Source organism: Capra hircus, chromosome 29 (genome assembly GCF_001704415.2).
Source record: "Capra hircus breed San Clemente chromosome 29, ASM170441v1, whole genome shotgun sequence".
Lineage (NCBI taxonomy): Eukaryota > Metazoa > Chordata > Mammalia > Artiodactyla > Bovidae > Capra > Capra hircus.
The window spans coordinates 26,266,790-26,280,188 of record NC_030836.1 but is presented as its reverse complement, the minus strand read 5'-3'; the positions used below and the strand labels follow the sequence as shown (position 1 = coordinate 26,280,188).

General features: G+C 39.4%; 1 pseudogene; it reads left to right on the top strand.

Moving 5' to 3' along the window:
- LOC102172514 lies at positions 11,372-12,303 on the top strand (annotated as a pseudogene).

Here is a 13,399-nt window from a genome sequence, read left to right as displayed (position 1 = left end):
ATCCCTGGGTCAGGAAGATCCCCTGAAGAAGGAAATGGCCACCCACTCCAGTATTCTTGCCTGGAAAATCCCATGAACAGAAGAGCCTGGCAAGCTACAGTCCATGGGGTTGCAAAGAGTCAGACATGACTGAACAACTTCACTTGAGCAAATTCTGGGAAATGGTGAAGAACAGGGAAGCATGACCTGCTGCAGTCTGTGGGGGTCACGAAGAGTCAGACACAACTTAGCAACTGAACAACAAGAGAACATAATAACATTTATTACTTTGTTGTTTTTCTAGTTTCCACTCAATATTTAGATATTTTGAAATTTAACATATCTGGATTGTTGGCTTGCTTGCTTGTTTTTAGATGTTCAGCACTGCTAAATCCTTGACTTTTGGTTCTAAATGACCACTCATATCTCATTCCCTGACTCCAATATTAATATGCTTGATTTTCACTTAACTAGTTCTAGGTATATGAAATAGTTCATCTTGGTTTGACTTTTTCTTTTTGCTTTTCTTTTAGTAATTGTTCTGAAAAAAATATATTCCAGATTGAAAGAAAAGTGTATCTCAATAGGCAAAGAGTTGTGCTGTTTGAGAACCTTGTTAGATATCACAGAGTATGTTCAATCTGTCATATAATTCATTAGTATTTGAAGTGACTCAAAGTGTGGGTTTAAGTTGTCATTAATCTTTTATTTGATGAGACTCAAAATACAAATGAAACCTATTTAATCTCAGAAAAAAGTTTTTTCTTTAAAATTAGGTTTCATTCTTTTGGATTATTTTGCATAAAATTAATTAGAAAAACAGACATGCATACAGATTAAAAACTAAGAGATGGCAAAGTTTCAGCAGAGGCAGTTTGATTTTTTAGTGCATATAAGTACTATATGGCTATTTGGACTTCTTTCAAAAGGAAGGGATGTGTCAGGGAAAAAAAGGTCAGTTTTACAGGCACAGCATAAAACTGTCATTTGCAGAGGATTTTTTTTTTTTCCTCTTTTATAAAATGGGATAAAAGGAGCTATGGGGGAATATATGATTCTGTCAAAGCTGGAACAGCTGAGAATCAAGCAGGTATTACATAGGATCCTCCTGTGCCTATGTACCAACCTGGTCAATTTGAAAGCTCTGGTTTTCAAAACATAACAAAGTCTTCCTCCTCGTTAAAGACCAGAAAATTCCCTGAGGATATTCTGAATCTGTTTAATGTTCAGTAGCTCTAAGTGAGCTACTGTTGTTGTCAGGATCCACTTTAGAATAAGTATGACCAGAGTGTACTGTGGCTAAGGGCTGAAGAAAACTGGAAGTAAAAGGCATTCTGACTCCTATGTCCCTTTAGTTCCTGAACTCCCAACTTTATTGAACCCCATTATACTCTCCTCCTTATTCTGCCTCCCTGCACACACGCACACACACACACACACTCAGTGCCTTCAAACCTTGCATTTTATTAGATCACTGCCTAACATCAATTGCATGGCACACAACCCACTTTTTCCCTTTTATTAAAATTTATATTTTAATTGAAGAAAAATTGCTTTACAATATCATGTTGGTTTCTGCCATACGACAATACACATCAGTCATATATACATCCACTCCCTCTGGAGACTCCCTCCCCCTCCCCATCCCACCGCTGTAGGTCATCACAGAGCTCCTGGTTGGGCTCCCTGTGTAATATGGCAACTTCCCACTAGCTATCTATTTTACACATGATAGTGTACATATGTCTATACTACTTTCTCCATTCGACCCACTCTCTTCTACCACCACTGTGTCCACAAGTCTGTTCTCTATGTCTGCATCTCCACTGCTGCCCTGAAAATAGGTTCATCAGCACCATTTTTCTAGATTCCATATATATGCATTAATATACAATATTTGTTTTTCTGTTTCTGACTTACTTCACTCTGTGTGGTCTTCCCTGGTGGCTCAGATAGTAAAGAGTCTGCCTGCAGTACGTGAGACCCAGCTTCCATCCCTGTGTCAGGAAGATCCACTGGAGAAGGAAATGGCAACCCAGTCCAGTATTCTCTAGGCTCATGCACTTCACTAGAAATGACTCAAATTTTTTTCTTTTCTGTGGCTGAGTAATATTCCATTGTATATATGGACCACATCTTCTTTACCCATTCATCTGTTGATGGACATCTAGGTTGCTTCCATATCCTGGCTATTGTAAATAGTGCTGCTATGGACACTGGGGCACGTTCCTATTTCAGTTATGGTTTCCTCAGTATATATACCCAGTAAAGCAAATGCTGAGTCATGCTGTAGCTTACTCCTGATTTGTTAAGGAACCTTCATACTATTCTCCATAGTGGTTGTATTAATTTATATTCCCACCAACAGTGCAAGAGGGTTCCCGTCTCTCCACATCCTCTCCAGCATTTATTTTTTGTAGATGTTTTGATGGCCATTCTGACTGGTGTGAGGTAATACCTCATTGTAGTTTTGATTTACATTTCTCTAATAATTAGTGATGCTGAGCCTCTTTTCATATGTTTATTAGCTATCTCTATGTCTTCTTTGGAGAAATGTCTGTTTAGGTCTTCTGCTCATTTTTTTATTTTTATTTTTCCTGGTATTGAGCTGTATGAGCTGCTGTTATATTTTGGAGGAAAATCCTTTATCACTTTGTTTCATTTGCAATTATTTTCTCCCATTTCAAGGGTTATCTTTTAATTGTATTTATTGTTTTCTTTGCTATGCAAAAGCTTTTAGGTTTCAAGGCCTCATTTGTTTATTTTTGTTCTTATTTTCATTACTCTAGGAGGTGGGCCAAAGAGGATCTTGCTGTGATTTATGTCAAAGAGAACACACAACTCACTTTTAATTTTTGCAAGTACACGGTTCTTGGTTTCAGCACCTGAGGAGCAAGACCAAGCAGGAAATATTCATTGAATCCAACGATAAGAAATAGCTATTGAGTCAACCACCCATTTAATTGTGTAGTAGCTACAACAAATGAAACACCCATTTTGTATGCATTTTTGGTGATTTGTGCACGGGCTGAATGTCACAGCTGAGAGAAAGCCATCAAGGTATTTTTTTCTCATTACAGCATAGTGGAGTTGCATGCAACCCATAAATAGAATCTAAAGTCAGTCATATTTACTCAAAATTATTACTATATTCTGAAAATTTTTACTGAAATTTGACTCTGGTGAATTGATGTCCATGTTGAGGACAGACACAGTGTTTCCCCAAATCTGGCACAACTGACTTTTCTCTCAAGCAGTGGGACATTTACGTGTATCATCACCCTGGCACCAGATGAAGTTGCAGCTTTATATGCTGGGTTTGGTATACAAAATAAGTTCAGTTCAATTCAGTGACTCAGTCATATCCAACTCTTTGTGACCTCATGAACTATAGCACGCCGGGTTTCCCTATCCATCACCAACCCCCAGAGCTTGCTCAAACTCGTGTCCATCAAAATAGGCACCTTTAAAGATTAAAAGCTTGCTCAATGGAGAAGTTTTATGTTCTAAGAGAGAGACTCCCTCTTCCTCAATAAGTGGGAGACTGGTGGAATCACCTGGGCTGTTTGAAGTCCCCCTGTGGCATGAGGTTTAGTAAAACCACCTCACACATTAATAGAAAGAATGCATAGGGTGTCACGATTGCTCTTAGAGGTCTTGTTGCAGTTTCCTCTACACTGTCAGGCTGTGTGTTCCTCAGGGAAGAATAGTGAGGGAATTAGGGAAGGGGATCCTAGTTCCCATCTCATGGATGATGAACTGAGGCTCAGAGATGTTCATGCTTGCTCCAAATTATGATTTATAAGTGGTAGAGCTGAGACTTGAGTATTTTGATTCTAAATGTATAAAGTAAATGATTTCAAAATTCAGTGAAACATGAACAGCAATCTTAGTGAATGAAATGACTCAACACAAAGGCAATGTTCTAAACTAAGAAAAACATAGGTACTTCCCTGCTGGTCCAGTGGTTGGGAGTCCAAGAGAGGATGAAATCAATGACATCAATCAATGAAACCAATGACAGCATTGGCAACACAGTTTTGAAAGGCAGGGCTGACTTCATGACAACAGGGATTTAGGGGATACTTGTGGTGATGGTGGCCCTCTGTGGGGCTGAGCTCCATGGAGACAGCAGTGGACCTGCACCAGATATTCATTAGGTGTGATTTTGGAATAATTCTACCTGATTCCTATTCCTTTTACAAGTTCGGTCTTTGGCTTTTCTGGATTGTTTGTTATGTGGGTGTGTGTGTGTGAAACAGTATGTTTTAACTGAAATATGAGATTTTGTTTAGTTTACTTTTTTCACTTAAATTCTGTATTATGGACTTCCCTCCAAGTCAGTAGATCAATATACAATTCTTATATTTTCTGATTTCTTTATGCATACAGCAATGGACATGATTTAAAAGTAATTACATCATTAATGTTATATTACTATTTTTGTATGTTTAAACTTTTTTTAGTCACTCACACACCTCAACCCCAGATTAGTTTTATAAGCTCATTTATATCCTTCTACTCCTGACATAGGGAACAAACATATGGATACCAAGGGGAGAGGGGAGGGTGCAGTGGATTGGGAGATTGGGATAGACATATATACACTACCAATACTGTGTATAAAATAGATAACTAGTAAAAACTGACTGTATAGCATAGGGAACTCTACCCAACACTCTATGGTGACCTAAACGGGAAGAAAATCCAAGGGAGAGGGGATATATGTATAAGTATAGCTGATTCACTTTGCTTAACAGCAGAAACTAAAACAACATTGCAAAGAAACTATACTCCAATAAAACAAATAATATATCCTTATGCTTCTTTCTCTATGCTTTGATGACACACAAATTGTCTTTCTGGCTTTGCAAAAATGGCACAATGCTAACTACACTTCTGTATATCACATACCATCCCCAAAGAAAATACCATGGTATCTACTGAAAACCACTCAAAGTTAACTGCTGTTGTTATATTTCAGTACTTTAAATAACTGCTTTGTATTTCATGATGTAGCAGTACCATATTTTATTTACCCATTTCTCTTTGGGAATATTCACTAGATTTTCAGTTGTCTTGTTATCATAAAACATGTGTTAACACAGGAGGTTGAATATATCTACTTATGTACTGCTGCTTTTGTTTTCATGAGATAGATTTCTGGTGTGAAATTACTGGATTTGAGAGTATATATAAATATATTTAAATTTGGAAACTATCATCATTTTTTTTCCAAAGAATAACCTACAAACAGATGTCATAGGAAACGTTTCTTTCATCTAAGTCAGTAAAATGTTGATATTTATAACTTGAATTAGTACTTTTAATTTGAAAAAATTCAGATGAATCGACAAAATGATTATTACTCTAAAAGAAAGTTCATGAAAACCTAATTTGCCAAATAAGATACCCTTAAAGAATATCATGTGTTTTGGTCATGCTTGTAAAAGCAATGAAATGACAGCAATAGAATCTGATTATTAATTGTAAACTTGGAAATAATTACGCTTCTTTAGATTTCTTTATGAAAAGCCACACTAAAATTCTATATATTAAAAAAAGAAATTTGGAAGATGTTTTAAAACACCTGAAGAAGATGGTGGAAGAGAGTGACAGTGAGACGGAGAGTGCCAGCTGGGGATGAATATTATGGATGCTGGGCCACTTTAAGTTAAGAGGAATCTTATGAGTCTACTTGCATCACCTTTCTTCTTAAATATAAATATTAGTTCCAGAACGACATGAACTCAAGAAGGTTCAAATAACAAACTCATAGGAAATATAAGTATGATTATTAAAAACCTTTTATTAATCTCTTTCTTTTGTTTTTCTGCTCATCAAGGGAACCTGAAGACCCAAGAGTAATTCTATCCCCTGAGACACTAAATCAAATTAATCTCCTACCCATCTAGCTGTGTTAGTTTCCATTCTCTGCACATAAACTAGTTGGGGCCTTGAACAGAGAGTAATCATTCTTTCTCACCAAGCAAATAGAACAGTACCTGTTCTTCTATTAGTAACCTGCAAACAAATACTGCAACATAGCATATAGTAAGCTTAAAATTTTGGTTAAAAAAGAACTAAAAAGGGACATGAGTTTTATGTTGAAAGACATCACATACTGGAAGGTAATTTCTTAGAAAGGTCGATTTCTTTTGTTTCCCCTTATTTTCCTTCTTAAGCTTTCATTCAGAGATAAGTTACTTGGGGATTGTTACACTTCCACCTAAATAAGGCTATCAAGTCTCTCTCTCTCTGATATATACATACAGTTGACCTTTCAGTAACACTGGTTTGAACACTGTGATCTGTTTACATGCAGACTTTTCCAATAAATATATTGGAAATATTTTTGGAGATTTTCAACAATTTGAAAAAAAATCACAAGTAGGATAGCCTAGAAATATTGAAAAAAATAAGGAAAAGGTATGTTACAAATGCATAAATTATATGTCAGTTCAGTTCAGTTCAGTCTCTCAGTCGTGTCCGACTCTTTGTGACCCCATGAATTGCAGCACGCCAGGCCTCCCTGTCCACCACCAACTCCCAGAGTTCACTCAGACTCATGTCCATCGAGTCTGTGATGCCATCCAGCCATCTCATCTTCTGTCGTCCCCTTCTCCTCCTGCCCTCAATCCCTCCCAGCATCAAAGTCTTTTCCAGTGAGTCAACTCTTCCCATGAAGTGGCCAAAGAACTGGAGTTTCAGCTTTAGCATCATTCCTCCCAAAGAAATCCCAGGGTTGATCTCCTTCAGAATGGACTGGTTGGATCTCCTTGCAGTCCAAGGGACTCTCAAGAGTCTTCTCCAACACCACAGTTCAAAAGCATCAATTCTTTGGGGCTCAGCTTTCTTCACAGTCCAACTCTCACATCCATACATGACTACTGGAAAAACCATAGCCTTGACTAGACGGACCTTAGTCTGCAAAACAATGTCTCTGCTTTTGAATATGCTATCTAGGTTGGTCATAACTTTCCTTCCAAGGAGCAAACATCTTTTTATTTCATGGCTGCAATCACCATCTGCAGTGATTTTGGAGCCCAAAAAAATAAAGTCTGACACCGTTTCCACTGTTTCACCATCTATTTCCCATGAAGTGATGGGACCAGATGCCATGATCTTCGTTTTCTGAATGTTGAACTTTAAGCCAACTTTTTCACTCTCCTCTTTCACTTTCATCAAGAGGCTTTGTAGATATTCATATATAGGCATAGGGCTTCCCTGATGGCTCAATGGTAAAGAATCTGCCTGCAGTGTGGGAGACTCAGGTTCAATTCCTGGGTCAGGAAGATCCCTAGAGAAGGGAATGGCAATCCACTCCAGTATTGTAGCCTACAGAATACCGTGGACAGTGGAGCCTGGCAGACTATAGTCTGAAGGGTAGCAAAGAGTCAGACATGACTGAGCAATTAACACTTTCACTTTCATATAGGCATAAGGTGAGAGATATTTAATATAAAGCTAACATTGTGGAAACCTGTTAGTTTTGAACCATATCATAACTTTGCTTTCAAAGACTTACATTACCATACAGAATACCTCTTTCCATCATCATGGAAGAAACTGTATTAGCCTATCATCACAGATAAGCGGTTTAAAAAAAAGAAGTAATAATGTTTTTAATACTGTGCAGTGGTCACATATGGATGTGAGCATTGGACTGTGAAGAAAGCTGAGTGCTGAAAAATTGATGCTTTTGAACTGTGGTCTTGGAGAAGACTCTTCAGAGTCCCTTGGACTGCAAGGAGATCCAACCAGTCCATTCTAAAGGAGATCTGTCTTGGGTGCTCTTTGGAAGGACTCATGTTAAAGCTGAAATTCCAATACTTTGGCCATCTCTTGTGAAGAGTTGACTCATTGGAAAAGACTCTGATGCTGGGAGGGATTGAGGGCAGGAGGAGAAGGCGACGACAGAGGATGAGATGGCTGGATGGCATCACCAACTCAATGGACATGAGTTTGAGTGAACTTCGAAAGTTGGTGATGGACAGGGAGGCCTGGCGTGCTGCAATTCATAGGGTCACAAAGAGTCAGACATGACTGAGTGACTGAACTGAACTGAACTGAACTGAAGGGATATAACTGTAATACTGTATGACATAAGAATTTTCTAAGAATTCATTCATTCATCTATGAGCCAGGCTACCTTGAAGCAATCATATAGCTGCTTCTTTCTTATTAATGCATGAATTTTTACTGTTTTGTTTGTTGTTTAAGTCACTAAGTTGAGTCTTACTCTTTTATGATCCCATGGATTGTAGCCTGCCAGTCTCCTCTGTCATGGGATTTTCCAGGCAAGAATACTGGCATGGTTTGCCACTGCCTCCTCCAGTGGATCTTCCCGACTTAGGGATTCAACTCGTGTCTCTTGCATTGGCAGGTGGATTCTTTACTGTGAAGCCACCAGGGAAGTCATGAGTTGTTACAGTTGCAAATAAATATAAATCTTTTCACTTTATCTTTTCATTTTTGAGATGTAGTGTTAGTAATATGTATAACATCTACAGTGTCATCTATTCTGTAAGACAATATTGATGTACACGGTGACACACACGATTCTCTTAGTAAAGAGCTGACATACACTTATAGTATCCATAAACACAGTACAGTAAGTGTATTTTCTCATCCTTATGATTTTCTTTATAACATTTGCTTATGTTTCAGTTCAGTTCAGATCGGTCACTCAGTCATGTCCGACTCTTTGCGACCCCATGAATTACAGCGTGCCAGGCTTCCCTGTCTATCACCAATTCCCGGAGTTCACTCAGACGTCCATCGAGTCGGTGATGCCAGCCAGTCATCTCATCCTCTGTCGTCCCCTTCTCCTCCTGCCCCCAATCCCTCCCAGCATCAGAATTTTTTCCAATGAGTCAACTCTTCACATGAGGTGGCCAAAGTACTGGAGTTTCAGCTTCAGCATTATTCCCTCCAAAAAATCCCAGGGCTGATCTCCTTCAGAATGGACTGGTTGGATCTCCCTGCAGTCCAAGGGACTCTCAGAGTTTTCTCCAACACCACACTTCAAAAGCATCAATTCTTCAGGGCTCAGCTTTCTTCACAGTCCAACTCTCACATCCATACATGACCCCTGGAAAAACCACAGCCTTGACTAGACAGACCTTTGTTGGCAAAGTAATGTCTCTGCTTTTGAATATGTTATCTAGGTTGGTCATAACTTTCCTTCCAAGGAGTAAGCACCTTTTAATTTCATGGCTGCAATCACCATCTGCAGAGATTTTGGAACCCAAAAAAATAAAGTCTGACACTGATTCCACTGTTTCCCCATCTATTTCCCATGAAGTGATGGGACCAGATGCCATGATCTTCGTTTTCTGAATGTTGAGCTTTAAGCCAACTTTTTCACTCTCCTCTTTTACTTTCATCAAGAGGCTTTTTAGTTCCTCTTCACTTTCTGCCATAAGGGTGGTGTCATCTGCATATCTGAGGTTATTGATATTTCTCCCGGCAACCTTGACTCCACCTTGTGCTTCTTCCAGCCCAGCATTTCTCATGATGTACTCTGCATATAAGTTAACTAAGTAGGGTGACAATATACTCCTTTTTCTATTTGGAACCAGTCTGTTGTTCCATGTCCAGTTCTAACTCTTGCTTCCTGACCTGCATACAGATTTCTCAAGAGGTAAGTCAGGTGGTCTGGTATTCCCATCTCTTTCAGAATTTTCCACAATTTATTGTGATGCACACAGTCAAAGGCTTGGCATAGTCAAAAAAGCAGAAGTAGGTGTTTTTCTGGAACTCTCTTGCTTTTTCCATGATCCAGTGGATGTTGGCAATTTGATCTCTGGTTCCTCTGCCTTTTCTAAAACCAGCTTGAACATCTGGAAGTTCACGGTTCACATATTGCTGAAGCCTGGCTTGGAGAATTTTGAGCATTACTTTACAAGCGTGTGAGATGAGTGCAATTGTGCGGTAGTTTGAGCATTCTTTGGCATTGCCTTTCTCTGGGATTGGAAGGAAAACTGACCTTTTCCAGTCCTGTGGCCACTGCTGAGTTTTCCAAATTTGCTGGCATATTGAGTGCAGCACTTTCACAGCATCATCTTTCAGGATTTGAAATAGCTCTACTGGAGTTCCATCACCTCCACTAGCTTTGTTCGTAGTGATGCTTTCTAAGGCCCACTTGACTTCACATTCCAGGATGTCTGGCTCTAGGTGAGTGATCAAGCCATCGTGATTATCTTGGTCGTGAAGATCTTTTTTGTACCGTTCTTCTGTGTATTCTTGCCACTTCTTCTTAATATCTTCTGCTTCTGTTAGGTCCATACCATTTCTATCCTTGTCACAGGTAGTAGGTTTTAAATATGCATCAGGTATTTGATGGAATTGTCTTCTGTTGTGAGGTCATTTACAAGTATGAGGAGTGGAAGATGGGGGAAGAGATATCATCTCTAACAATACTTTCATATTTAAGACTGAAATACATGTCAGAAACCAGCCCCTACCTAATGGATTGTGGCTGGGAAAATACATATGAGCTCTGTTCTTAGAGCCTCATAAAGCATAGTCTCACATAAGACAAGCATGATAACAGCAATCTTATGAGGGTTGGTATTTTGTTGATTGTATTGGAGATTGTAGAATTCTTTATTGGAGTTTGGATTCTTAACCTGCTCTAAGAGTATTTCTTATATAAGCAGGAAGTGGTATTAATGAGACACAAGTACAAATACCAGTGATTAAATTTTCCTTGAAGTTGTAGCTTTTGAAACTGAGAAGTCTCTATAGCACAATGAGAATTTATTTATTTTTTCTCTCTCTATATATACACATATATGATATATATTATATACATGTAAAATATGTATTATGCATACATATATATCATATATTATATATATATGGCAATTTTGTAATAAAAAGCACAGTGCTGTGTGGTTCACTATCATTTAATGAGCAGCCCCAAAGTTTCAAGGAACTAAATAACAACAACCTCAATAAGTTTGCAAGTGGATCGTGAGCCTCAGACAAGATTTCAGACTCAGCCAATACCTTGATTTCAATGTGGTGAGTCCTTGAGCAGGGAAACCCCGCTGACTTGACTCAAAAAACCTTTAAGACAGTAAATTTGAATTGTTTTATGCTACCAAATTTGTAGTAATTTATGATACACCAATAGATGAATGCACAGAATTTCTTGACTTCCTTTTGCATATCTGTGTGTGTGTGTGAGAGAGAGAGAGAGAGAGGATGATGATGAAATTATTCCATTACTTTTTTCAAAGAAGCTTCATAATAAACAAAGTTGAGTATGACTCTAGAGTTATCAACATTGAATGATGCAGCTTCTATCTAGAGAATGGGTTCTCAGTTCTCCCTTAATGCTGGGTGCTTTTGATATTCCCACAGAGAGCAAAAACGTGGAGAAATGACAAACGTGAGCCTAGTGACAACTTTCATCCTCACGGGCCTTCCCCATGCACCAGAGCTGGACACTTTCCTCTTTGGAATCTTCCCGGTGATTTATGTCTTCACTGTGGTGGGGAAACTTCTCATCCTGCTGGTGATTATAGTGAATCCTCTCCTGCACACCCCCATGTACTACACTTCCTGACTCATCTGTCCTTCACTGATATGTCATTCTCCACAGTAACTGTGCCCAAAATGCTTATGACCCTGGTGCCCCCAGAAGGCAGTCCTATCTCCTTTCCCAGCTGTGTGGCCCAGCTCTACTCCTTCCACTTCCTGGGCAGCGAGTGCTTCCTCTACACCATCATGTCCTATGTCCGCTTCCTGGCCATCAGTAACCCACTCAGGTACGCCAGCATGATGAGTGAGAGGGTGTGTGTTCTCCTGGCCACAACCACGTGGCTCGGTACCTCTGTGCACTCTGCTGTCCAGAGTGTCCAGATCACACTGACATTCCGTTTGCCCTTCTATGGGCCCAACCAGATCCAGCATTACTTCTGCAATGCATCACCCATCCTCAAACTGGCCTGTGCAGACAAGTCCATTGTGGAGATGGTGATTTTTGTGGTGGCTTCAGACTGCTTTCTCCTGATAGTGCTGTCTTATGTATCCATCGTCCATTCCATCCTGAAGATCCGCACCTCAGAGGGGAGATGGAGAGCCTTCCAGACCTGTGCCTCCCAGTGCACTGTGGTCCTTTGCTTCTATGTTCCCCTTGTTTTCATTTACCTGAGACCAGACTCCAAGGAGGCTATGGACAGGATTGTGGCTGTTTTCTACTCTGTGATGACGCCCCTTCTGAACCCTGTGGTCTACACCCTGAGGAACAAGGAAGTGAAGAAAGCTCTGGTGAAGCTTAAAGACAAAGTAGCATATTCACAGAGCAAATAATCTCTGCACTGTATATATGCTTATTTAAAAATAGTAATAAAATAGTATAATAATAATAGTAACATAATTTCATCAACATGAGATGTACTATGTATATAGTTCTCAGTGTTAAATTTTATTCAAACTACTTAGACATATCTGTTTCACAGATTTCAAGAATTTTTTAAAACTACAAATTTTTATTTACAATAAACATGCTTAAGTTTTGATCTATGAACTCATTTCTCTGCAGTACATTTATGTTACATTTTTGTCCCACTCTTATTGACATATAGTTGACATATAACATCTTTTCTGTCTTTTTAAGGGCTTCCCTGGTGGCTCAGATGGTAAAGAATTTTGCCTGCAGTGCAGGAAACCTGGTTTGATCCCTAGGTTGGGAAGATCTCCTGGAGAAGTAAATAGCAACCCACTCCAGTATTCTTACTTGGAAAATCCCATGGACGGAGGAGCTACAGTCCATGGGGTTGCAAAGAGTCAAACACAACTAAGCAACTTCACTTTCTGCCTTTTTAAAAAGTAAATATTCAACCTGGATCTCAGATGCAGAGGAGTGACTTATTTAAATATTCTTAAGTTGAGAATGTGCTTATCTGTTTACATCTTATGCACATAAACATGGAGGTTTAGAATCTGGGGACACTGTTAACACTGTTCAAGGATAGCAACAATTACCAGAGGTCATTTACTTACAGATGCAGCAGTGCACCTGCCTCCTCAGTTCTTTTTGTGGCTGCGTGTGTGTGTGTGTGTGTGTGTGTGTGTGTGTGTGTGTTTGTCTGTGTCTATGTGTATGTCTGTTTGCATGAAGGTCCCAAGGTAACTAGTCCTGTTCCCAGGACATCTTGACCCTGGTCAGTGCTGCCACACTGAGAGTCCCAGACTTCTGAGCAACTTGTCTCCCTAGATAGGTCTGCCAGGATAAGCTGTGTCTCTGAGAGACTCCTTTCAGAGACTGGGGACCATCACCACCTTCAGAGAGCCCTGCAGTTTCTCAGGTTTGGTCAGTGTGATCAGGAGGAAGCTACCATCAGATACCTTCAGTCTCCATCACACAATCCGACTTTAAATTCTTGTATTACTGGACCAGATGCCC